The following is a 23,858-nucleotide window of genomic DNA, read 5'->3' on the forward strand; positions in this document are numbered from 1 at the left end:
GAGGATGAGTAGGGACAGTTGTTCACTGTTTTTAACACTGCAGGAATTGGGACACCCAATGAAATTACTGAAAAACAGGTTTAAAACAGACCCAAGGGAGTTCTTCCTAACACACAGCATAATTCAACTAAAGGGTTTGTTGCCATCGTATACTGCTGAGGCCAAAAGTATAAATGGGTTCAAAAAAGGATTAGTCAAATTTATGGAAGATAGGTCCATCGGTGGCTATTAAAAACAATGGTCCAGATGCAAAGTCTGGCATTAGGGAGTCCCTAAACTGTTGACTGCCAGGAGCTGGGAGGTTATAGGAGGGGAAGGAACGCTCTATACACGCTGTATTTCTTTTCCTTTTCCAAAGTATCTGCTGCTGGCCACTGTTGAAGACAGGATATTTGGCTAAACAGATGTGTATTCAGAATCAACAGCAGTTCCTATGTTCCTCTGAGAACTGGGAGCCTGTGTTGCCTCATTTCAAGCTTCTATTTGCTTTCAAGTAAGCTCTTAAGCCACATTCGATTCACAAGTATCTGACTACCTGCCAGTCAAGCATTAAGCAACATCATTAACATCTGTCACTAACACTTGGACTTTCTTTGGTGAAATGTTTTGGAACGCCTTCAGGTTTTTTCTCATGTTAACCCTGGAGATTTTGCTCAAGACATCAGCTGTCTCCTTGTCTCTGGCAATAATCTGTTTCTGCCATGTTTTCATATGCTCATGCAAACTGTAGTTTCCTTGCACAACACTTTGTCTGTTGTCAGAACTGCACTGATTTTTCATTATGACACTTTAAAAACTGCTCAAAACTCTAAGTGCTCTGAATTCAAGTTAAAATTAAGATTATTTTAAACTACACTTACTTTGACTCTTTCAAAGCCTAGAAATTCACACTGTACTAACAGGGTGCAGCCTGGAAATGCAACAGGACCTTTGGTAGGGAGACTTCCCAAGGGTTGCCTTGTCTGATGCATGAAGCAGATCTGTTCAGGGTGATGGCCAAGCACACTTGTGTGCATGAGAGGGGGGCACATGGATGTGCTGTCAAACAAGGCAGCAACTGGGCTTTATAAATTCTAGCTGTGCTTTAAATTTACAGGACTGGGCCATAGCAGCAGGGGAGTAAGAGGCATGAAGGAGCACCGGAACATCTCACTGGAAGCATAAGACCTGATGTAAACACAAGACCTGCATGTAAAGTGAGTTTCACTTCTGTCAAAGAAGTGTAAAGACTTTTTAATAATTGCTTGGGATTCAGCTCCAAACAATACTTCTCAGCTGTGCTCCTTGCATTCTAGTCCACAAAAACCTGGCTTAGATCTGCCATGTTACCAAAGGCATCATGAAGTGTGTTCCACAGACAGGTCTGCTGGAAACAGGGGATCAGTGCAAGAGCCTGCAATTTATATAGAGATGAAAGCAGCAAGATCAATCCTGCCTCTTACTGTCCAAGCCTAAAAATCCATCTCTTATTAGTTCAGACATAACATGGGCTTAGTTTCAGTGCAACTATTACAGGTTCCAACCTTTCTGGAAAGGTACAGGTGATAAATATTCTCAGGTTTCTTCAAAAGCATTGAATATATTTAATTCTGGGATGCCATATTAACTCTAATTTTAATAGCCATAAGCCAAAGGAGGCACACAGCAATAATCTCTGTTATGTCAGAATTTCACCTAGTAGGGAAATCCAATACTAAGCATATCCCCAGGGTAGGCCAGGGGAAGCTCTGCCTTTCCAAAGATGCCATTCATACACCCCAGAATTCAGGCCATGGTAAACATTATTTAGTATAATCTGTAAATGAAAGGGAATGTGCCAGTGAAAGGCTCCACCCTTTAGGTGCAGAGAGGGAACTGACTTTGCAATCATTATAGACAGAAAATGAAGTGAGGGACCTTTGCACAAAGCCCTCAGCCATGGAGGAAAAACTGCCTGGAAACCACAGTTCTCTAACCGGAGAGCTATATTCATGCTAGGGGAAATGCTGATAAGGATTGGATATTTCAGAGCTAATTAGATCAGGCACAATGCTGCACTAGTGTCAATTCCTCTTTCAGAGTCAGTTCATTCACCCCAAGTTCGGGTATCTTTCTCCAATGCTTCTCTGCAGGAGCAAGACCAGCGTTACTCAGCTGTGGGCCTTGAAAACGCTGCCCAGGTTCTAGCAGAAATTCACAACATTCAAAACACCCTTGTGGGATATTCATAGCCAAGATACCCCTCCCAGGTGAGGGTAGTTCATCAAACCTTCCTTGGCACCACAGGATGGACTGACCCATCCTCAGGAGGTTACCACTGCTCTCCATTGATGTAGAAAGCCTTTGGGTTAGACTAGAAACCTACCATTTGGATGACTACAGCTGGTGAAACAGATGTAATCCTAAAAGCTTAACCCTGTTCTCTGCAATGTTAACTGGAGTTACTTTGTTGCTCTCAGTAAAATCCAAATTGGGCATGTCCCTGTTATTTAGTTTATCTCTTAAATCCTCCAATCTTTCTTTTCTCCCCTAAGAAATGAAACCAAGTTAATATAACAATAATAGCCATTGTTCACAGAATACTAACAACATGCCCTGCTTGGCTACCGTACAGATGACAGAATGAGGCTAAGCCTAGCACTTTTCCAAGAAGTTATGCTGGCAGCACTTACACTGTTTAAATAAAAATAAATATAAATAATTTGAAAGCCCACAATAGTAAGCTGAAAATAATAGCTGCCAAACGAAAGAAAGATGAAGTTGGTGCAGAAAAATAAGCTAGAGATATCTAACAGAACATGCAAATAACAAAAGATATATAAATGAAAACTAACTATAGCATATGATAGCAGAAATACATTATCATATGTGTAACCACTGGTATGTTTAATCATTATTTATTATGTACACATTTTAATAATGTGATACAATCATAGATATGATCACAAAAGTATACAAATGCCCTGAAAATATACATAAATTCTACGTGTTCATCACTTGTTGTTGCATGACGTTTGCAATAATTGCACCTATTCAAGTCCAGTAAAGTGCAAATGACAGAGATAGAAGCTTTGAATAATCTATGTTTTCACACTTCAGACATTTCTTCTAATTTTCACTGTTAGTACTTTTCTATTTCTGCAGAAGAAACAGTCTCCCATAACTCACAGTAGTACTTCTGACTCCCCCGCTGAATGACTCATGAGTTGACCCACAAATACCATTCAAGATTCTCACGAATATCCAGATGAGGACCTATAATTACTAAGTGAAAAGAAGTACATTTGCAGTTGCAGTTCAATGAATATTTGTTCTTCTTTTGCAGGACTTGCCCAGCTCTGAGAATGAAAGATATTGGAACCGGAGGATTCTCATCAGAGGCAAAGGCTGTCTGTAAAGAGAAAGTAGGAAACTAAGTACATTTACTCCTGCCTTACATTATATTAGGATTTGAGTTCTGATCAGAAGGGTACTTTTGAACAAATCTCCCAATCACACCCATTTACTGAATTTTGGCTCACCTAATTCAGTCCAGCTGCTTTGGGTATTTAGTCTGTGGAGCCAGATTAGCCAGATTTACTTTCCAAAGTAAATCACTCTTGAAACACATTTAGAAGATGTTGGCTCCTCAAAGCCAACTGTTTGGCCTTAGTGATCTGATCTTATTACACCACACTACTTGCTAACACAAACACAGAATTTTACACTGAAAACTGGAAGAAATTTGAGTTTATGATGTATTTTTGTTTAGCTTCAGGAAATTGAGACCTAATCTTTGTCTTAAGGTATAAAACCTGTGGATAAACCTATACCTGTTCCAGGAAGAAACCCTGACACGTGGGTGTGGCTTTATCTTACCTGAACAAACCAAGGTGTGTTCCAAAAGAGATATTACACAACTACTGTAATCCAGAGCTTTCCTGAGTTCTACCTTTCATTCTTATTTTTCTCTTACAATGGTATTTTTTACAAGTGCATTTTATGGTAGCTTCTTTTATTTTCAGTTACCGAAACATGCATGTGTGCTTCAGACCTAGATTGCAATAATGCTGCATAAGCCTGTGCCCACCATGCGATGCTGTGATTACATCAGCATCTTATCTGTTGGAACCAAACATCTGTGAAAGAGTAACATCTGCTGAGTCTGCACTGAGCCAAGACAGTGAGGTTAGTGACAGCACCAGCTCTTGAGTCTTAGTAAATTAGTAATCCCAAGGCCTGCTGGCCTGGGAGATCCATTAATACCACACTGAAGGCTCGGCAGATGCAGGTGGGCACTCTCCAGTAGGAAGCACATTTGATGCAGGGAGGAGGTGTCCTCCTTCCAGCCCAAGTCCCTGGAGAAGCTGCTGCTCATCCAGGCAGAATGAGACCTGGAAGGCTCACCCCATTTCTCTGGGAGAAGGAGAGGTATTCCCACAGCTTCCTCTTTCTTCCCAAGGAACTGAATGGGGCCACCCAATATCACTAGCAAAACAGCTCCACATCAAAGCTGGGGTGAGCAGGAGCCACAGAAGCTCAATTTTATAATGTGCTTTGGGCACTAGGCAAACCCTTGGAAATAGGCAGATCCTAGGGCAATGCAGTCTTTTCTATTAGTTTAGGGTGGGCATGGTTTATATGCCCAAATTTTGCTGATCACATTCTGTCATGCTTTAATTCTCCTTAGCAGAGCTCAAATGCAACACTGCTGTGCTAACCAAGCGGTGCACAGCCTCCCCTGTATAAATCCCCCTGCCCTACCTTGGCAAAGCACGCAGCGTCTCTGCACCACAACACGGCTGCAGTTCTGGCATCTTGGCTCACACAGAGGCACGTCTGATCCTTTCTTTCTGCAAAACAAACAGCAACTCTTGAACCTTCTCTGGAAGGAATTAAAACAGCAGATAAATGGGAGCTGATGGCAATAATTTAGTTGGTCTTGTGAATGGTTTGATTATACTACAAGTCAAGACATAGCCTAGAGTGGAAGCTCTGCACGTGTGTATGGTAAAGTTTCTGGGAAATTACTGGTGGAGCTACCTTCCTAAAATTGGAAGATATGACTCTATGCTGTCCCTATTTGCTAGCATTCTGCCTTGGTTAGAGTGTCAATCCATCAGCTCAGCCTCCGGCTGCAACACCGCATAATGGTTGCCCTTGCTTGCAAGCAATAGGCTGTTTCTGCAGCTTCGAAATTCTTGTATTTATCTTGCCAACAAGTGAAGAAAGAAACTAAAAGATGTTTGGATTCACAGGTCAATTTATTTTCTCTAAATAAGAGCACTTCTTATGTCAGTGTCTTGTCAAACAAGTTCCCGTCATTGCAGGTATGTACAAAAGGAAAAAAAAATGTGTTCAGACAAATCTGCGTCGAAAGGTTAAAAAGATATGAATGATCTTACGAGAGGTATTCTTCCCCACTGCTACAGAGGCTGGCATGAAGTAAAGCTGTTGCTCCCTTTGAAGTGTTGCCAGCATAAATAGCTCAAAGTAAGAACTTTGGTTTTCATAACATATACTGAAATGCAAGAGAACTATGCATTGATGAATACACTGTATGGTTCAGTGGGACTAGACAACGCAGGCAGAGTTTAGCTACAGTATAAACAAAATATCTTCCAAACCATATTTTTTTTGTAAGAGGTGTCAATTACGTAAAATGATTCCACCATAATAACAATAGAATATAAAGGCAGACGGGTGTCTTTCAAACCTATCCAGTCTTTAAATTTTTTCAGCTTTACAAGGCAAAGATCTCACCTGCAAAAACAATGGTGGATCACAGGAACTCGGCTTCTCTCAGCAACCATCTGCAGAGATCATTCATTCTCTGGTTCACTCTGCCCCATCTTTAATTTCCACCCAAGTACCTTTGAAACATTTTTTATTGTTGGTAGAGTGTAAAAGTGTAAGAGAGTGTAAAAGAGAAATAAATCAGGTAACTGATTTTGCTGGTTTAGGAACACTTTCCAACCTTGCCAGAAGGGGCAAACACTAATATGAGAAAAGTTATAGAAAAATCCAAACAAACAAAGAATAGTATCCTTAACTCTGGGGCAAATATAGTTTGGAATTTACTGGGGAAAATCTTGGTTTTTTAACTTTGTTGCTCAGGTGAAAGGTGTCGTGATAGGTGTCATGAGAAGGATTCAAGTGCAAATTTGTCCCACTTAGCTTAATCCATCCAAATGGCAGACCTTTTGTCTCAATTCGTCCAGATTTTTTCTGACATTAATGGAAAACAATGAGCATCTTCAAAGGAAGATTCACCTAATGTATCATAAAACACCTACATTAATTAAGATGAATTATGCCCTGAAGGTATACATCTGTGTTCACTGACCTCCAGAGGGACTCCAGATTATATGACCAGATTAGTAAATGACTAACTTTCTGATGGTTAAAGTTAGATTGGAAGAATCCAGCTCACTGACCTAGACACCTTGAAATACACAGCCCCCTGCAATCCTCCCTTATCTTCACCTCCCATCTCAACCAAATGCAATGGTGAAGAGCTGTAGTGATGTCTGTGTCAGATCTCCTCTCTGGCGTACAATATGGCAGAGAATATTTCTTTCTGCTGTATTACTGTAAATGCCATAAATTACACTAGTCAGAACACTTCAGCAAAGGTGGCACTGCACTATTGTAACCATATCATTATCAAACATATTTGCTCACTTATTAGGCATGCAAGTCTGAAATATCTTTAAGGGCCTGGCCATGGGATCATATTGGTTTCCGTGTGAAACTAAGGACAATGCGCTTGACTCCTGTGGGGTTGGACAGAAGGTATGTTAAGGGCTATTTTATAGTTTTTACCTTAGTATATGCTTATGAAACAAGGAAACATCCAAAGACTTTTACTTCTCTTTCTCCACACAATGGCCAACCAAAATGTTCTTCAGAGACCACTACCTCTCCCAAGGGTGAGAGGCCATGATGCTATGAGCATAACGGTGCACCCCTCTGAACGAAGGCCTAACAGCAGGCACAATGTCCTGGTCCATGTAAGTATGGCTGTGTGCTGCTCCAGAGAAAAGGACAGTTGTACTTGGATTTCTTCCAGTGCACGTCTCCTGGACATCAAGATGATTTAGCAAGAACATTCCATATCCAAAGATTACAGACCAAACTAAATAAAGCCCCTCTGTGGGTGTGCAAAGCCCAAAGCACAGCAGAAACAAGAAGTTTCTGCTGCACTTCTCTGTATGGGTGTATGTGTCATATGAGTCTGCATGGCTTGTAGCTATAGGAGAGGGCAGATATATATAGAACCTAGCTTCAGAAAGTTCTCATAAGGAATTGCACTGTATATCACATCTCCATAAGCTGTGTCTGTAGAGGCGTGTGCTGCCTTGGCGGTCAGAGAGAGAAAAAAAGTGATGTCCAAGAAAACAGGCTTATGGACAGCACATGCTCCTGAGCCCAAGAGCCCTTGCGCAGGCTGCGTGGCCTCTTCTCTCCTGAAGCCTGCAGCATTGGACTGTGGACTGAGGCTCTCCACAGGGGAGGAGCCAGCTTTGTTTCTGAACATCACACATTTGACTGAGCATGCAGTAGTTTTTCTTCTGATTATGTGGCCTATTAAGGACCTCAGCCTGAAAGATGAGACAAAATGCCATGCCATAGCCAGTTCTTGTGCCATAGAGTATATCCACATACCTAATTCCAATTCAATGCCCCCACCTCGCTCCTTTGTTCTTTAGGTCCTCCAAAATCCACTTGCCTTTCATTAAGTAGAGGCTTAATTTCACGACTGGAAAAATTATCCATTGGAGCCAGCAGCACGAGGCTGGCAATGAACAGACACCAATAGCCTAGATTGCACAGGAAAATAGCACAGGAGAACATTTAAATGTTGTGGAAGGATTCTTCTTGTTTATACATGTAGCAGTGCATGCAACCTGAATGCATCATGGTCCTCAACTAAGTCATTTGCTTGACTCTCCTGATATATGCATTTGTACAAGTAAAACTAAACAGGTGAGTAAAATGTTTGCAGATTCAGGCTCATATGGTTACAGCAGGCAACTATATGTCTGTTAAAAGGCTACGCTGGAACTAAAAAAGAAAGACTGCTGCCAAATTCAAATAGCGAAGGAAAAAATAACTCTTGAAAATAGAGGGAACAAGTTTCTACGTGTACTTGTTTTCCTAAGAGGGCACCATTTGTGATTTCATATTTCATGATGACCACTCTGCTGACAGCTCCTTCAGAAAGGTAAACAGATCGTCCTGCTCCAGAACAGGAGGGAAAATCTGTCTTTACATTTACTCATTCTTGTTTGCAAAATTTTCAGCTGCTTACTCAGGTCTGAAGTATTTGAAGAGCCAGATGAAAAGGAGATTGATGGAACACATTTGCACTACACAAAGTTCCTGCTCTGTATTTTAATCGCTGCTTTGATGGGCATATCAGAGAAGGTCAGCAGAAGTGAAATGAGCTATGACTTGGGTGGTCTCTCTCAGCTGAACCTCTAGCATACAATCCCTCTTATCTCCATTGAAGTAGGGCAAGAAAGATTTACCAGGTGGTCAGGATCTGAATGAGCTGAAGCCTAAAGATCCTGACTTTTGCAAAATGCTCCCTATGTTAAAGTCTAACAGCAGGGCCTGTGATGTACCTACCTATTTGCATTCTCCTACTGGAATAACCCTGAATGCATGATGTACTGCCCAGGCAATCACAGCATCCTTGTAAGAGTTAACTGCCCACAGAAGAGGGCCAGGGAAACAGCTGGTGTGAATCAGGAGAGCTCCTCTGATCTCAGTAGAGCTATGCAGATTAACACTACTGAAGATATTGCCTAACGCAACTCTTTCTAGAATTTACTTATTTTGAAATTAATTTCTAAAAGTAAAATGGACAACAAAACCCAAACAACTCACATTCAAGCTGTCTTGTTTATCAGAAGAAACAATAACTTACAAGAATGAAGGCACAACGTTTAATGACATTTAGCAGATCTATTTAGGATTTGGATCTTACTAGGAGAACCTAGTGCATAGACCACTTTCTTGAGCCTGTTTCTCTGTAGGCTGCTCACATTGTAAATGCACTGGGTTGAATCACTCCCACATTGCTGCACTGTTTTTGTGGTACTAGGGCAAAAATATTTGGCAGGCATTTCAAAGTAAATGCTTCAGATGGAATGACGGCAGCTGAAGAGCAAAATGCCAAGATTAAGGAAAGTGTATGCTCTGCTATGCAGGGAAGCTATTCTGGAAGACATACCATAAAGAAGTTTTGTCAAGTTTTAACATAATTTCTGGTAACTTTTCCTGGAATAAGACAGCAAAGTGGTCGGTACTTGATGTGCAATGTTTAAAGGGTTGATCAGAACACTAAAATATATAAACAAGTAGGAAAATTCTCTGTGCAAAAAGGTTTTTAATTCACCAATATTATAAATAATACTCATTCTGCTTGGGGATTCTACTCTAGTCATATGAATTCCTCACAAAAAGTTTGTGGCAAGGCTCTGAATATAGAAAAACAGATATTTTGTATTATTATAGTGGCACATGTGCCTCACCAAAGCTCGGGTAATTTCAGCTTTTCCATTAGAAGTTGCTGCTTTCAGGGATTTTTTATAACTTGGACATCAAAATTGGCTTCCAGCTACGACTTGGTAAATAAAAACCCAGCCTGAGACCATTTATAATACCAAAGATTAAAAAGAGTATTGGTTTGGACACCTTTAGTTATAGAAGAGCAAGAAAATAAGTTTTCTGATCTCATACCATTTAAAAATGGCTTTCGTTTACAATGGCAATTTGTTAAGCAATTAGTCCAATTGCTCTAATCCCCTTTGGGGTACTAAAAAGCAAATGGCTGAGATGTGAGATGTGAAAATGACTTTGCCATATGCAGCAACTACTTTTCACAAAAAATATTAATCTGATCTTTTAATCTGCTTCGCGCATATATACTGTGAAACTGTTCACCTGCTTATGCCAGCAAGAATGATTTTGACTTATGGTACAGATTTAAATGCTCATTCTGCACCTCCAAGAGTTTACAAAGAGATTGGAGACTCTCCAGTGGGCACTCAAGTCTCGCATGCAAATGCCTGTAGTTTCCATGGCTTCCAGCCTGTCCTCCCAGCCAGTACCTCAGAGAGGTTTCTATTTGTACAGCATGTGGCAGGGAACAGCAATTCTGCTTTGCAGGAACTGCAAGGTTGGGTTTCTGATTTGGTCATGCACTGAAACAGGGAAAAAAAGCCCCAAAACAGAACACAGGTGGGCACAGATGTTCCACACTGTAATCTATCAGTTTATTGACCTAGGATGGTGCAAATTCCTCCTTTGCCTAATTCAGAGAGGACTTTTCCTCACAGGCTGGTATCTTAATGAGCTACTTGTGGTGTCTAAATTAAATTCCCTGAGAGAGACAGAGCTGATTTAACACCAAGCTGATGCCAGAAGGGCTTTTCCCCACACCTTCCCACCTCCATATGCTCTTGCACTTGCCCTCATCTGACTCTTGGAAGAGCCAAATCAGCTCACTGAACCATCACATAACGAAGCGGCCAAAAAAAGGGAGCTAGTTTTCTGGTGGCTTAAAGACCCCTGTTAGCTCAATTTGTTGTGAGGGGAGTGTCAGCAAGGGAGGGGAAGGACTTCACTGGTGAGAGCTGTGCTGGAGGACCATCCTTGCTGCAGTACACAGACTCAGCCATTTCATAGCCCTGGGTCTCCTTATTGGCCTACAGCAAAACTGTTCTTTAAGAAATGTTTCATAAAATGTTGCTTTTCCATGAAAAATTTTGATTTGTAACAGAAAAAAACTGTGAAAATGTCAGCCCCCCACTTTCTTGATCTTTACCTTTTATTTGCTGAAAATATACAAGAATTTCTCCTGTAGTTTTTGCCTATTATATTGGTGTCACACTCTCCAAATTTCTTTCCACTCAAACTTTTCTCTCTCCTCTTGCCCTCTGTTCATTTTTGTATTCAGTTATTCCCCCCCGCCTTTTCCCTCTAACTTCTCTGTTTGCCTGAACTTCTGCTAAATCTGTTTTTCCTGCAGAATTTAACTTAAATCAGTCCTTTCCTCTCCCATGGTACTAAACATGGTGATTAGTCCAGTGTGTGGCCGTTGCTCTGCAGAAAGCCCTGCCTAATGATTTAACTCGTGGTAGGAGTGAGCTGCAGTGCTCCATTGTGGATGACAGCATCCTTGGCTCAGCGTGCACCAGGCTCAGCCTTCACTGGAGCTGTGATCCTACAGCTAAGCATAGCTGTTGCCATAGTGACCTCTCCTACACCATTCAAAATGCCATTTGTCACAACCTTTTTCTCCTGATTCACCTACACATTAATCCTCCATTCATTTTCTTTTGCCTTGAACACTTGTTTATTGCTCCCCTATTGCTACCCAGGTGTTCCCACACAAAAATATGGTCACTTGCACTGTATTATGTATGCCCAGTAAATCCAAGGCTTCTGGGAAGCAGCAAATGCTTCCCTTATGGGCTGCAGATACTCAGTAAGTTCAACATCTCTGGACGTGTCCAACTGGCTGTACATGTGCAAATCTATATTACAGACTATGCGTTGTAGATCTAGCGCTTCTTGGAAGCACTGCAAATAGTATGCAAGTGCTGTGTCATTGATACATGCATGTACAATAAGTTCATCCAGCTTTTTTCCGGAAACTGCACAGCCCTAATCACTGTCTCACAACTGTACGGTAGAATTTTTCGGTACATGCACATCAGACAGAGCTGAGATTTTTAAGTAAACAGAAATAACTCTTAGTATCATACACTGAGAATCCTCTGGCAAATGTAGAGTATTCTCACAATCTGTCTGCGCACAATAACTGAGTAGAAAAGAAGCATTTGAGACCCAGCATACAGGATCACCCTGAATCCGTGAAGTTCTGCACAGTTCCAGCCTTCAGATCTGATTTCTTTTCATCTTCCAGGTACTGCTAATAGTTCTTCCATGTCGTCCTCCTCAAATCTCTGTTTTTATCTGCAGCAGGGCCCCAAGCTGGCAAGAGCTTTGAAGCAGAATTGCCCCACTGTTTTTCTAGCAAGTGTGTGCACCAAGATACTGAAAGATTTCCAATTTCTAAAGCAAGGTTTTGTTAGAATACAAACTTATAAACTGGAACAAGGCATCTCTTTAAGTTGAATTAGCTCAGAACTGAGTAAAGCACACTGAATAAAATGGTTTGAATGCAAATCTCCTTCATTTCCATTGCACTCTTTCCTGCGTTCCTGCTTTCTTGTCCAGCAATTTTTGGAGGCTTACTGGATTATAACAAACACTACAGCCTCCCTGTGTCTCAGAGAAAGCCTCCTTCTTCCTGTCACTTTTTAGACTTGGCTTGGGGTCTGTTGGAAACAATTCCCCTGCACCCCTCGGGAGTCACCCACTTCATGCTGCAGGCTCACGGCTTGTTTGCCTTCCACCACTTCTTTACCTCACCCTACAGCCAGCAAGGTTTCCTACCCAAACACAGTTAATTACTTCTAAGGAGGGAAAATTTTCCTCATTCTGCCCCTATACAAATCATACACCACTTCTACAGCAAGCTGTGAGCAAACAAATCAAACCACTCTACCATCAGCCCCGGCATCTTTCCCCATTCTCATCTTCTGCCATACCAACTCCCACTGAGACATACCTTCCTGTTCCCGTGAATCATATGAGAACTCTCCTCATTAAAAACCTCCTTTAAAATGCTCTTTCTCAAGGAAACCCATCAAAGAGATTAGGGAAGATATATCTGCACGTGAGGTAGGGATTAGTCTAGTGGGTGGAATCCAAACTGCTTCAGGACCAAATCCAGCTCTGAGATTCTGGGAAGAGCCACAGACACTCACAGTGGCCTCAGATGAACAGAAACGTTTAGGAATTTGTCATGTATCATTGAATATGCCAAAAATACAGGCCAGGGCAAGTGAAAGTTGGTAGCAGAGTATAAAAATAAACCCTTGAAACAAAGTGAGGATGGATTTGTTTATTTTGTTTATCCACTCTTTCTAGATCACTAGACTTACTTCCTTGAAACGTCAAAAGTGCCTTCCAAGGTGAGCCACAGGACCTAGAAGTGCAGGTTGGACACTAGAATGTTTTTGCTGTTCAGTGCAACTAAAAAAACAAATTTCTGATATGTATCATAATCACTGGGGCTAGGATTCACCTCACCTGCTTGTAGCCATCTGAAAACTGGATGTGTATTTAGGGTGGTTCACACTTCTGCAACCAAAGGGAGACACAGATATCTTCAGAGAGTGATCTGCCCAATATAGCTGCTTTGAAAGGGTGTCTTAATGATTATTTTTGGCTGATTTAAGTGTGGGCTGCCACCAGATGGGTGCAGTTTTCCTTCTTGTACTGATAGTTACTTGTTCTTACCCCAGCAATAGCTAGCACAGGCCTAGGGAAACTGTCTGGAGATTAACATGTTAGAATAAAGCATGCAGCCATTTCCCCAGCTTTTCAATGGCATCAATTCCTGGACCTCATGCACCACATAGCCAAAACAGCACCAAAGAAGGGAAGAGAACAAACAGAGGAGGAAGCAAGGCTGCCTCTTTCAGCCTTGCTTAGGTGAGCATAAAGCAATTGTGAAACCACAACCTAAGGCAAATCTCCACCTAGTTGCGTCTGTCTCTCTGCATTGATCACAAAGAATGTGATCTTCACTGTGTGAAGAACTTAGACTGGACACCCTCAAATGGCTACAATTTTGTGAGCTGGCTCCCATCCTGAACACTCACTGCACACTCCCCAGAACTCTCCCTCTGCTACATCACTGGAAAGAGAGTGCTCACAGTCCCTGGGATTTAGTTTACAAGTAGCTGACAAATAACGAGAAGGAAGAGGAGCAGAAGAAAAGAACATAAGAGAAGTTTAAGATATATATATGTGTGTGTGTTTTTTAAAGCATTGCTGTAATTTCAACACAGGCACTACAGTACCAAGGAAAAAAAACGATCTGGGATTTAGAGGCTGACCTCTAACCTCTTGGCACCTATAAACTCCTATAAATCTGTATTCCTAATACAAACAGAATTATTTCAAGATCTGCTCTATCATTTCAGCCTAGACCAATGATCAGCTTGAGCAGGAGAGAAGAAAAAGAGATGTGTATTTGAATGAAACTGAAATCAGTTTAGGCCAGTCAAGCTAGTTAGCATGCATTATCTCATGCTATAAATATCATTTATGTTGCAAAATAATTACATAATGTGAGACTAGACTTAAGCCATGTAACTGTTCCTTTGTTCAATATTGAGTATCTTGCAGAAAGGCTGGAGTTAGACATGCTCCCTACTTGCCTATTTTATTAACACGTTTCTTTATAAATCCATGTATTTACCTGGAAATCCTAGAATTTGTTTAAATTCATGAGATAAATCCATAGTTTGAACTCACCTTTGTTCTCCAAAATGTGTTGCATTATTCATTTGTCTGCTCCCCAATTATCCTGAAGAAACTTCCTTTCCTTTCATGTTTGTGGTGATGCACTACAGCCAGAGAAAGGCAAAATGGATCTACAGATTTCCTGGGTACCTTTTTTTAATATTAAAATATAGTCACAAAATGGGGTAAATAATATATGTTTCCCAATCTGAAAAAGACTTACTTCAAGGATTATAGGTGAGATGCCTTGATACCAGTTTCCCTTTTGGCCAAAAAGCATGCTAAATCTACGGGGCAACTGATAAAAGGCGGCTGTTAAAACTGTTCATCTGTAAAGCTGGTACAGTCTAAGTATTGGCCTTTGCTTCAATAAAATAACTACCCAATTAAGGGTAATCATATCTGATGGGAATGAAAAATATTGTAGCTTTTCTTCGTGCAAATCAACCGCCAAACTTTCTTCTGGATCTGAAAAGACAGGTGGAATGAAAGCACTAGAAGAATAGGAAGACTATCAGGCTGTAAGACAAGGTGGAAAAATCTAAAAAAGCATAAGGTATATCTGAGTTGCTTCTAAAGCAAGTGATCTGAAAATGCTTTCTTGACCTGTGGAAAAGATGAACTGGCAGATTAGCTAGGTTATTTCCAAGAGGTGGCTTTAAAGTGTGTCTCTGGAGGAATGCTCTTGTCCAAACAAATGGCTGAAGCAGAGAACAGCTAGTCAAACAGTGTGCAGGTACTGGTATTGCATTTCACAGCACTTCCCTCAGCAGCTTGGAAGGACTGCCTCACCCATCTGGGTACAGCAACTTCTCCTCTTAAAAACAGTTACGTCTGCTAAGCACACACATGGCAGTCTTATGAGTATCCTTAACCTTACTGTAGCAGCACATCTGTTTCACGTAATTTAAGGTGCTGTCATATCTGACATCTAGAGAAACTGAGTAAGTGACTCTACTGAACATGAGAACTGGGCCAGTAGGTTTATTTCACATGCAGTAGTTCTCTGATTGTGCCTATCAACCACCACCTGCCTCCAGAAAAGCACAATATAACCCAAACTGAGCTGCATGTCATCGACCTTAGAGTCCTATTTTTAAACTAAGTTTCAGCTGTTCTCTTGTATTTGCTAGTTCTGACACACTACAAACTGCCTTTTGTTGATTTCTGAAATATCCAAACTCACCAAATCAAAAGTAAAAATTAACTAAGTAACAATTTTCCCCCAGCTCTTTCTCATTACATACTCATCTGCTTTACAGCTGTCCAAGCTGGAAGGAAAAAGATGGAAGAGCAAAGAAAAGACTGACGAGCTGCAGCTTCTCACAAAGTTTACCACCTGGTGATCTATCAACATTCAATTCCCCATCAGTAGTGCGTATGTATGGCCAGTATATATGGTCACAGTTGAGGTAGAGCATTGTAGTCTTATATTCTTCCAGTATACTAATAAACCCCATTTTGGCGAGTTATTAGGGAAAGCAGACAAAATATAGTCAATCTAGTGCCATACTACTTTAATGCTTATACACAGATTATGCATATGTGCCAAATGAAAGCTGCTGCTGCAGATACGGAAGAGGAGAGTTACAAGTCTACAGCCACAACAGTGTCAGGAAGCATTGTTCCACATGCCAAAAGGTCCCCCACCTCTGCCCCACTGAATCAGAACCATGGTCTGACACTACGTTTCCTAACAGTGCTGTGGACTTTTTCTTCTCTCTGAATTTTGACTGGAGGCTCTTCTAAAACCACAGTCCCTCACCAGGAGCAAATCCTAAATCCTCAATGACCCCCTCCCAAAGCTGTGGGTCCTTCTTAGTGGTCAGCATGCCACTTTCTGCTAATTACTTTTCTATGTTTCTTTTCGCACTAAAGAATATGGCAACACACTGTTTAAATAGAAGCTCATTGGTCTGGGGAAATCCCCCAGCACCACCAACACACCACCATTACAAGCACCACCAACAAAGTCCTTCTCCAAGATCAGGCCAGTGTTTGAGTCACTGCCCTCATTTACCCTGCTTACTTAAAGCTACTGTCAAAGTTTCCATTCTTTTTCACAGAGACATGGCTAAGTCTTTGGAAAGGGATGAGCAGAGTCAATGCAACTCGCTGGTAATCTTTTACTTCTTCATGTCTCTAAAAGATCTCTGGAGGTGTTAAAACAGGAGACTAGGAGGCAAGCCAAGAGGATGATTTGGTCCCACTCCAGAGGATGGTTTCCTAGCATGGATAGGACCTGTCAGTGGGCTGCCAGCAGGGGCTTATGTTATCACAAATCATTATGCTAGCTAGCATGCACAAAGAAGCCAAATCTGAATCAGTGCCAAACACCTGAAATCCCATTTGATGTCACAGATAGTTGGAGATGCTCTGAAATTCTCACAGCCTGGCCCCAAAATAATCTGCTTTTCAAACAATGAGGGCTTTCTCTAAAAACTTTTTTTCTGGTAAACCAGAAGCAACCATTCCTCTTTGCCTTCCCATGAGCTTTTTCTGTACTTTCAGTAAGGAGCAGACTTTGGTTCTTCCCCTCTTTTGAGAGCACGACTATTTCATATTCCTCGGATCTCCAGTTTCTCAGATTCTCCATTTTGTGTATATTCTGCAAGTTGGAGGGATGGTTTCTGCCTTGAAGTCCTGAGGCATCCTGTATTATCCAAAATACCTCACAGCAGCAACCATTTAGGTTACTGGTGTCTACCTATTTAAAACTTGCAAAGGTTACCTGACCTTCTCTCAAGATTAAGATGTAACATTCCTCCACTGGTAGAAGTATAAAGATTTTGTAAAACTTGAAAAAGCCATAAGAAAAAAGAATGGGTGGTATCCCAGCCCTCCTGCAGTCAGTAGTAGAAGTCCCAGTGGTTGGAGCCAGAACTTGACAGCTAGACAAACCTTCCTTCAGAGATATTTTTAATTTCCAGATGTCTGCTCCCAGATGTATGCTGTCCCGGTGCTAGAGAAGCCACAAATTGTGATTGGAGAAATTTGGGACAATATTAATCTCACCTAATTTACCCACTTAAAAGTTAGAGAATTGGTCCAAGCTAAGTAATCCATGGCTCCCATGAAAAGGAGCGTGTGTCTCTATTGGTTAGAGATGGACCTGGTACAAGAAGCTTAGAGCAGCTGCCTAACTTGAAAATGGCTAAAGGTAAGGGAGATTAATTCTACCCCAAGACACTCTCTCCCCAGAACCACAGTATGTGTTGATACTTTCTACTTAGACACTCTAGAGCAAAATTAAGATCATAATCCTACAGTAAGCTCAAGTAAATGAATTCTTGTGCCCACATAAACCCATCTGGCTTCCTTAGCGTTTTGGATAGGCTTCCGAAGGTTTTTGCCATTTTGGCCTCCTGTCTCTGTCTTAAGGCCTTTCGATAGACAGATCCTCTTTCTTTATTTATAAGCTTCCTGGCTTTCTTGTCATATCCTTAGCACCATCTCCTTGACATTATTTTAACCTAGTGTTGGATTTAATATCATTGCTATAAAAGGGAAGAGTATAAAAAGCTGTATATGTCATTTACTAGAGTCAGTAAAGCTGAAAATCTTTTGGACTGACCTGGAATTTTTCCTCTTCATGCAAAGCAACATTTTCATTAAAAAAAGTGATAGAGCTCAGCTAATCCCAGAAATCAAATGGTTACTATTGAGTGAAGTGATAGCTTTTGAAACAAGAAAACCTCTTTCTGTGTTCACTGCAAAAGATTAAGTGACTGTCAAGTTTAAAAAGTTATTGGCTCTGCTTAACACTTGCTAAGCACAGTATAGACTGTTTTATCCATTTGTACTCCCTCACTTGTCTCCTTCATATGTCTTATATAATAATTTCCAAAGTCAGAAATTAAAAAAAAGCATCAGCTAAGATAAAATGGCACAAGATTAAAAAAACTTAGCAGCCATAGAAACTGGTGAAAAAGAACAAAGAGGTTTAGAAATCATCATATTTTATAGCATTAGAATGCCACACATTAAATATAGATTTTGCTGCTGATTATATTGTTACACATTCAATTGTTCCCATGCCATTGGCCTTCAGGACTTTATTACTTATGTAATTCCAAGATCTGACACAGCTAGAGTGAAATGCATCTGATCTCAATGAATGGCATCAGATGAAAAAAATGTGGATTTCAAGAGAAAAAAATAATTTTAATTTTCCTGCGAGTCCATTGATTGGTGACAGATGTTACCATTCCCATTTAATTATTCTTGATTCATTTTCCAAATAAAAATATAGATGTCAAAGAATTTGAAGTCATCTAGACAGAGTTCATTTAAACAAGTTGTCTTTACCCTTTTTTTTCAGATTTTCCATATTAAAGGAAACCTCATTCAGAGTGATACACGCAATGTTATTTTGGTATGTTATAGGTCTCAAATTATATAGCAAAGGCAAGTTGCATTACTCAGGTCTGTGACCATGGTTACTAATCAAGGGCCAGGAAAGCATAGTGAGGTGGAAAGAGGAGGGGGCAATTCAGGAGGAAGTGCTCTTTAGTAAGTGCTGACACAACACTCCAGCATGATATTGTGTCAACAGAAGCACCTAAAAATGTTTCAGGACAACAGTGTATTTAGAGCTACAGATATAAATGGATTTAATAAACCTTATTTAAAGAAAAAACATTTCTAAATTGTAAGAAACTGGCAATTTAAATTAAATACATAAAGTTTGAGTGATTTTTTTTCTCAGCCTAGAATATGAGCACATACCTGTCAGCCTTATGTCTTAGTGCATAAAGAGCTGATATAGAATAAGAATTTGTCTCTTGCTTTCTCAGCCCACTTGCACTGCTAGAGTAAGATCTCTGTCCTGCAAGTGTTCAGACAATAAGCTGTAACACTTACGAAGAAAGGAAGAAAAAAGCTGCTAATTATCAGCATTATTATTTTTATTAAATAATAAGCCCTATTTTTATTCAAAAATCTAGTATTTTCATTTGTGGCTTTTCTTCCGCATTCTCTTTACAGGAAATATGTGTTATAATAATTTGCCTCATGAGGGAATACAATCATGTTCAAAAAGCAAGATTTCTTCTGTTTACTCTCTAAAAGTGTAGCAGAATATGTATCTGAATACAAGTTCAGTATTTTAGAAGGAGACCGATATGACAAATCTCATTGCTATGTGGATGTGGATGATTTTGTGATATGATTCAGGACATGTTTAATTAACTTAAAAGACAACAAATAACCAAGCTAAACGAATCCTCCTGATCCTTGGAAACCAAGGAACATTTTGCTGTTGTCCATAGTCAGCCTCCTGGTACATCTCAGGTATTTGTGGCACTTTAAAGAGGGATCTGAGTCTGGAGGAAGATAATTGAATATAGGCATTCAACACAGGCGAGCAAATTGTCAGTCTGAAAATGGTCATCCCTCAGCATTAACTCTGCTCACAGCTTTATATGCCCCATGGTATATCCTATATACAGTCTGCCTGCTCCTTTATTTGTCCTTGCCATTGAAAGGAGATTTTTGCTTGTGTGTGTGATTCGGATACAAGTTTAAAAACTATTCATGTGGTTGAGGCCAGCCTCAGAGAGGCTGGGGCTGGGGCAGACTCCTTATGCCCCCCACCGCCCCAGCGATGCCGGGCCTCGTTGTAAGGCAGCAGGAGCACGGGTGGCAGCCCTTGGAGCCTGACCTCCTCCTGAGACCAAGGAGATGCTGAAGGGCAGGACATGCCTCACTCACTCCTGCAGTCACACGGGTCACAGGCAAACCAAACAGGAGACAGGAGCTTTCGAGATAAATTGCACTGGTACGCGAATGCTAAATGATGTAAAATAATGCTTCATTTTAAGGTACACTGACATCTTTTCATGTTTTATTGGTGAGACCTGTTAGCACCAACTGAGATCTATCCATTTTTCATTGGCAATACTAGGTAGCAAGTTGCCTGGCAGTGCTTCAGGGGACTCAGATTTTGGGCCCATAAGGACTTCAGTGAAACTGCGCAATTCCATAACTAGTGCTTATCAAGTGTAACATTTTACTCTCTATAGTCCTGCTGTCCATTTGAAAAACATCTAGTAGGATCCACTGAGATTTCTCAAACATGGCTACAGCTCTTTTGTAAAGTTCTTCTTTTGTAAAGGTCTGAATAACTTTGCAAGCTGCCCCTTGGATTTTGTTCCTGAATTTCCTTTGATGCAGTACTCTGTAATTTGTACACCACCACCAGTCTTTTTTAAATGCAATACTTAACCATGATTCATTCTAGGAGTCTTGAATTAGTTATAGACCAAAAAATTGGGGATAGATTTTATTTTATTCATTTTGGATTTGCTTCTAAAGATGTCTCCATATAATGCAGTAGGTAAACTTTGTGTTATTACATAAAATATTACTATGTACAAATAAAATTCTAGTTCTGGAAAAGACCGTTTCTCTTTGGAACAATTCCTACAGAAATGTATTTCACTGTTCTGCTATAACATCAACAGCTGAGAAGCATAACAGATCACTTGGCATTCTTAGAGTTGACTTTGCCCTGTATAACATATATTTCTATCACTAAAAGAAAGATAAAGTGTTAAAGTTTCAAAACCTCTATTATTATAATTAAGAAAATCTTGTTTGTCAATGTGTCTCCATGCTGTGTGCTGAGGGAAATGCGAATAAATTAGCTATTTGGGGCTTCCGTCTTAATGGAAGCAAAATGTGCAAGAAAATTAAAAATAGGTGGAAGAATAAGTCCATATCTCTGGGCTCCTGGGAAAGCTGGGTTTGATGCTTGGAATCGAGAGCATGAAAAAAGCATGTCTGTGCTATTTAAGTATAGTCCAAGTCAGCTGGACTCCGAGACTGCACTAGGCCGCACTTTGGGTACAAGTTAAGTTTATTCCTAAACACTCCTTGGGAAATACCTGCTATAGGTCTTCAGGGAGAAGTTCCCATTTTTACCTTTGATAGGGGTCAGCATCTTCTCCCTCCCTTCTCTCCTATGCTGAGGTTTGGAGTGGAAGGAAGGAGCCCGGATTCTGCTCTATGCCACACACTTCAGGCCCTTTGATTGCTGCAGAGATGATCCCAAAATACACTTCAGCACTACTTAGACAAAACAGGAGTGCAAGAAGGTGGTAAAAATGCTTCTTCCTAAGTTTGTTACCACCTGAGCACGCATCTATCCTGTTAAGTAACTCAGTTCCTAAGTTCTCGCTATCCTTTTCCTGTGCTCCTGTTATCCACAGTGTGTGAATAATAGTGTGCCCCCACACCGCACGGCAGACGAGCCAGCTAGTTCCCTCCAAAACAAAACCTGTGCCTAATTCTGGGGTCAGTTCAGTCCAGCAGGTGCTCACAGTGGCAGAAGGGACACCACTGCCTTAGGTTCAGCACTATCCCAGCAGGTTTACCACCCTCTGACACCTCTACATACCCTTATGTCGCATCCCAGAGCATGAAGCACTTGCTTAGTGTAAAAGCACCACATTGCTGGGCTGCAGCACAACCTTCAGATTATTTCAGGTGCTTTGATCAAATAATAATTATCTTCAGGACTATATGGATATTATATGGGTCACAAAGGAGATCTAAGGTGATGGCCTGTGTAGAAGGGATGTAGTCTGAGATCAGTTCCTTTGTAAAGGGATGCATCTGAGACAATTTTTCACCCCAAAATGCTCACTGATGTTTAAAGTCCTGTTACTTGCATCTGGCTGCTGGGCTGAACATCTGAGCACTTATCTCCTATACGGTCACCTGGAATATAAAGCTGCTCCAAATGCCTGAGCAGAATTATTCAGCAAGTTTGTTCGGAACATGCCTACCATCATCCCAAAACAGTCAGTTCAGTACAACACATAGTAGCCGCACTCAGATGAGCATTGGTGTGGTCTATATCCTTTGCATCATGGCCTAATAACTAGACCAATCATCCTCAAAGACTGAGATCAAAATTCCTCTTTGGCAAAGCCAGTCTTCCAAGAACTGTGGCTTAAGTTACAGAATAGGATGCCTTTCACCTTTACCCCTTTTTAAGCAGTGATTGGATGAGAGCAAAGCTAGCTTTCCTTCTCTGTCTGAATGCCTGTTACACTATAGAATCATGCTCCTTCATATTTGGTTTTCCTCAAGCTTCATCAAAATTGTCTGAGTGTCTAGCTATTGAGTCTTAAGTAGAGGACTTTGGCAAACTGACATGACTGTAAGCAAGCAATAATCATCTAGGTGCTTGGATTAGCCACCTGATTAAATCTAGTAGAACTTTTATCAGTGAGAGTGAGTGAGTTTTGACTTGATGTTTATAGACTTCAAGTCTGTAGACATATATACTAGGTCTTATGTACCTGACTGCCAAGTTTTATGTACCTGATTGCCAGCAGTATTCAGGTTTTTAAAAGCTTTTTGAAATCTCTCCCCATATAACCTTAGGAAGTCAGGAGGGCACAGACCCTGTCTTTCCTTCCCTGAATATTGCTTTTATGCATGGCTCCTGTGCAAAATACAGCACGCAGGGGAAGGGAGAGGAGAGTATCTGTGACCCTGGCTGCTATTTCTGTGTAACACGGAGCCAAAGCACAGGCTGGCCCCAAAATAATCTATGGCTTACTTTTTTTCTTAAGAGAATAATTGCATTCAAGCATGACTTTTTCTGTAGATGCAAAATAAGACTGAATTCGGTTGTGGTGTTTGGTTGCGTATTTTTCCTGGTGTCATTCTAAGAAAAGCAAAGATAGTCTGTGAGGGGATAGAGATCCAGTTAATAAAGTTGTGCATGAATTGCTCACTAATGGATATAACACTGAATTCACAGGCATCCTCAATTGCTAATGGAACCTGAAAGTTGTCAAGAAGATGTTGAAGTTCCATTTGGCATGATGCACACCCCTCCTCATGCTGACAGCTCTGTAAAGTTACATTTTTTAAAACATATTTTCTTAATGCATTTTTTGGCTAACCCAATTGTCCCCATTACCTCTGAAATGCTTTAGTCTAATTCACATTAACCAGCTTACTGAGATACCAACAACATTCTTTTTATCCAGGATCAGTTGACCGGACTTTCAGAATTGCTGGTATTTAAAGAAAGTTCAAGCCCTTCTCTGACTGCTGTAGGGCTCTGAATTTCTCATTTATGTGGCTCATTAAGAATATTCCACCATTTAAGCACATAGTCTGCAAATAGCTTTAATATTTTCCAAGATGACCTGCTTTTCTTTCTCCTGTTAAAGTTGCCCGTACTGATAGAGAGCAAGGAACAGTGGTTCCTAAACTGGAGAGCAAGGGGACACAGGCTGTCCTCAGCCTTTCTCAAAACTCACAGTTCAGTCATAGCATGAACCTTTCAAATGAACAGATCACAAAAGCTTAAGTTAAACATTCTTAAGCTAAGCAGTACTTATTCTCTTTCACAGATCACCAGTGATTCACCCCAGTTCACTCCAGTCATTGCCATTGACTCAGTCAAAATAGGCCTTCTGAGGTCTCACAAACCTTGTGGCGGGTCTGAGCAGAGGATTTGCAGGCACAGATATCCATAAAGC

Source organism: Rhea pennata, chromosome 1, assembly GCF_028389875.1.
Source record: "Rhea pennata isolate bPtePen1 chromosome 1, bPtePen1.pri, whole genome shotgun sequence".
In the NCBI taxonomy this organism is placed as follows: domain Eukaryota; kingdom Metazoa; phylum Chordata; class Aves; order Rheiformes; family Rheidae; genus Rhea; species Rhea pennata.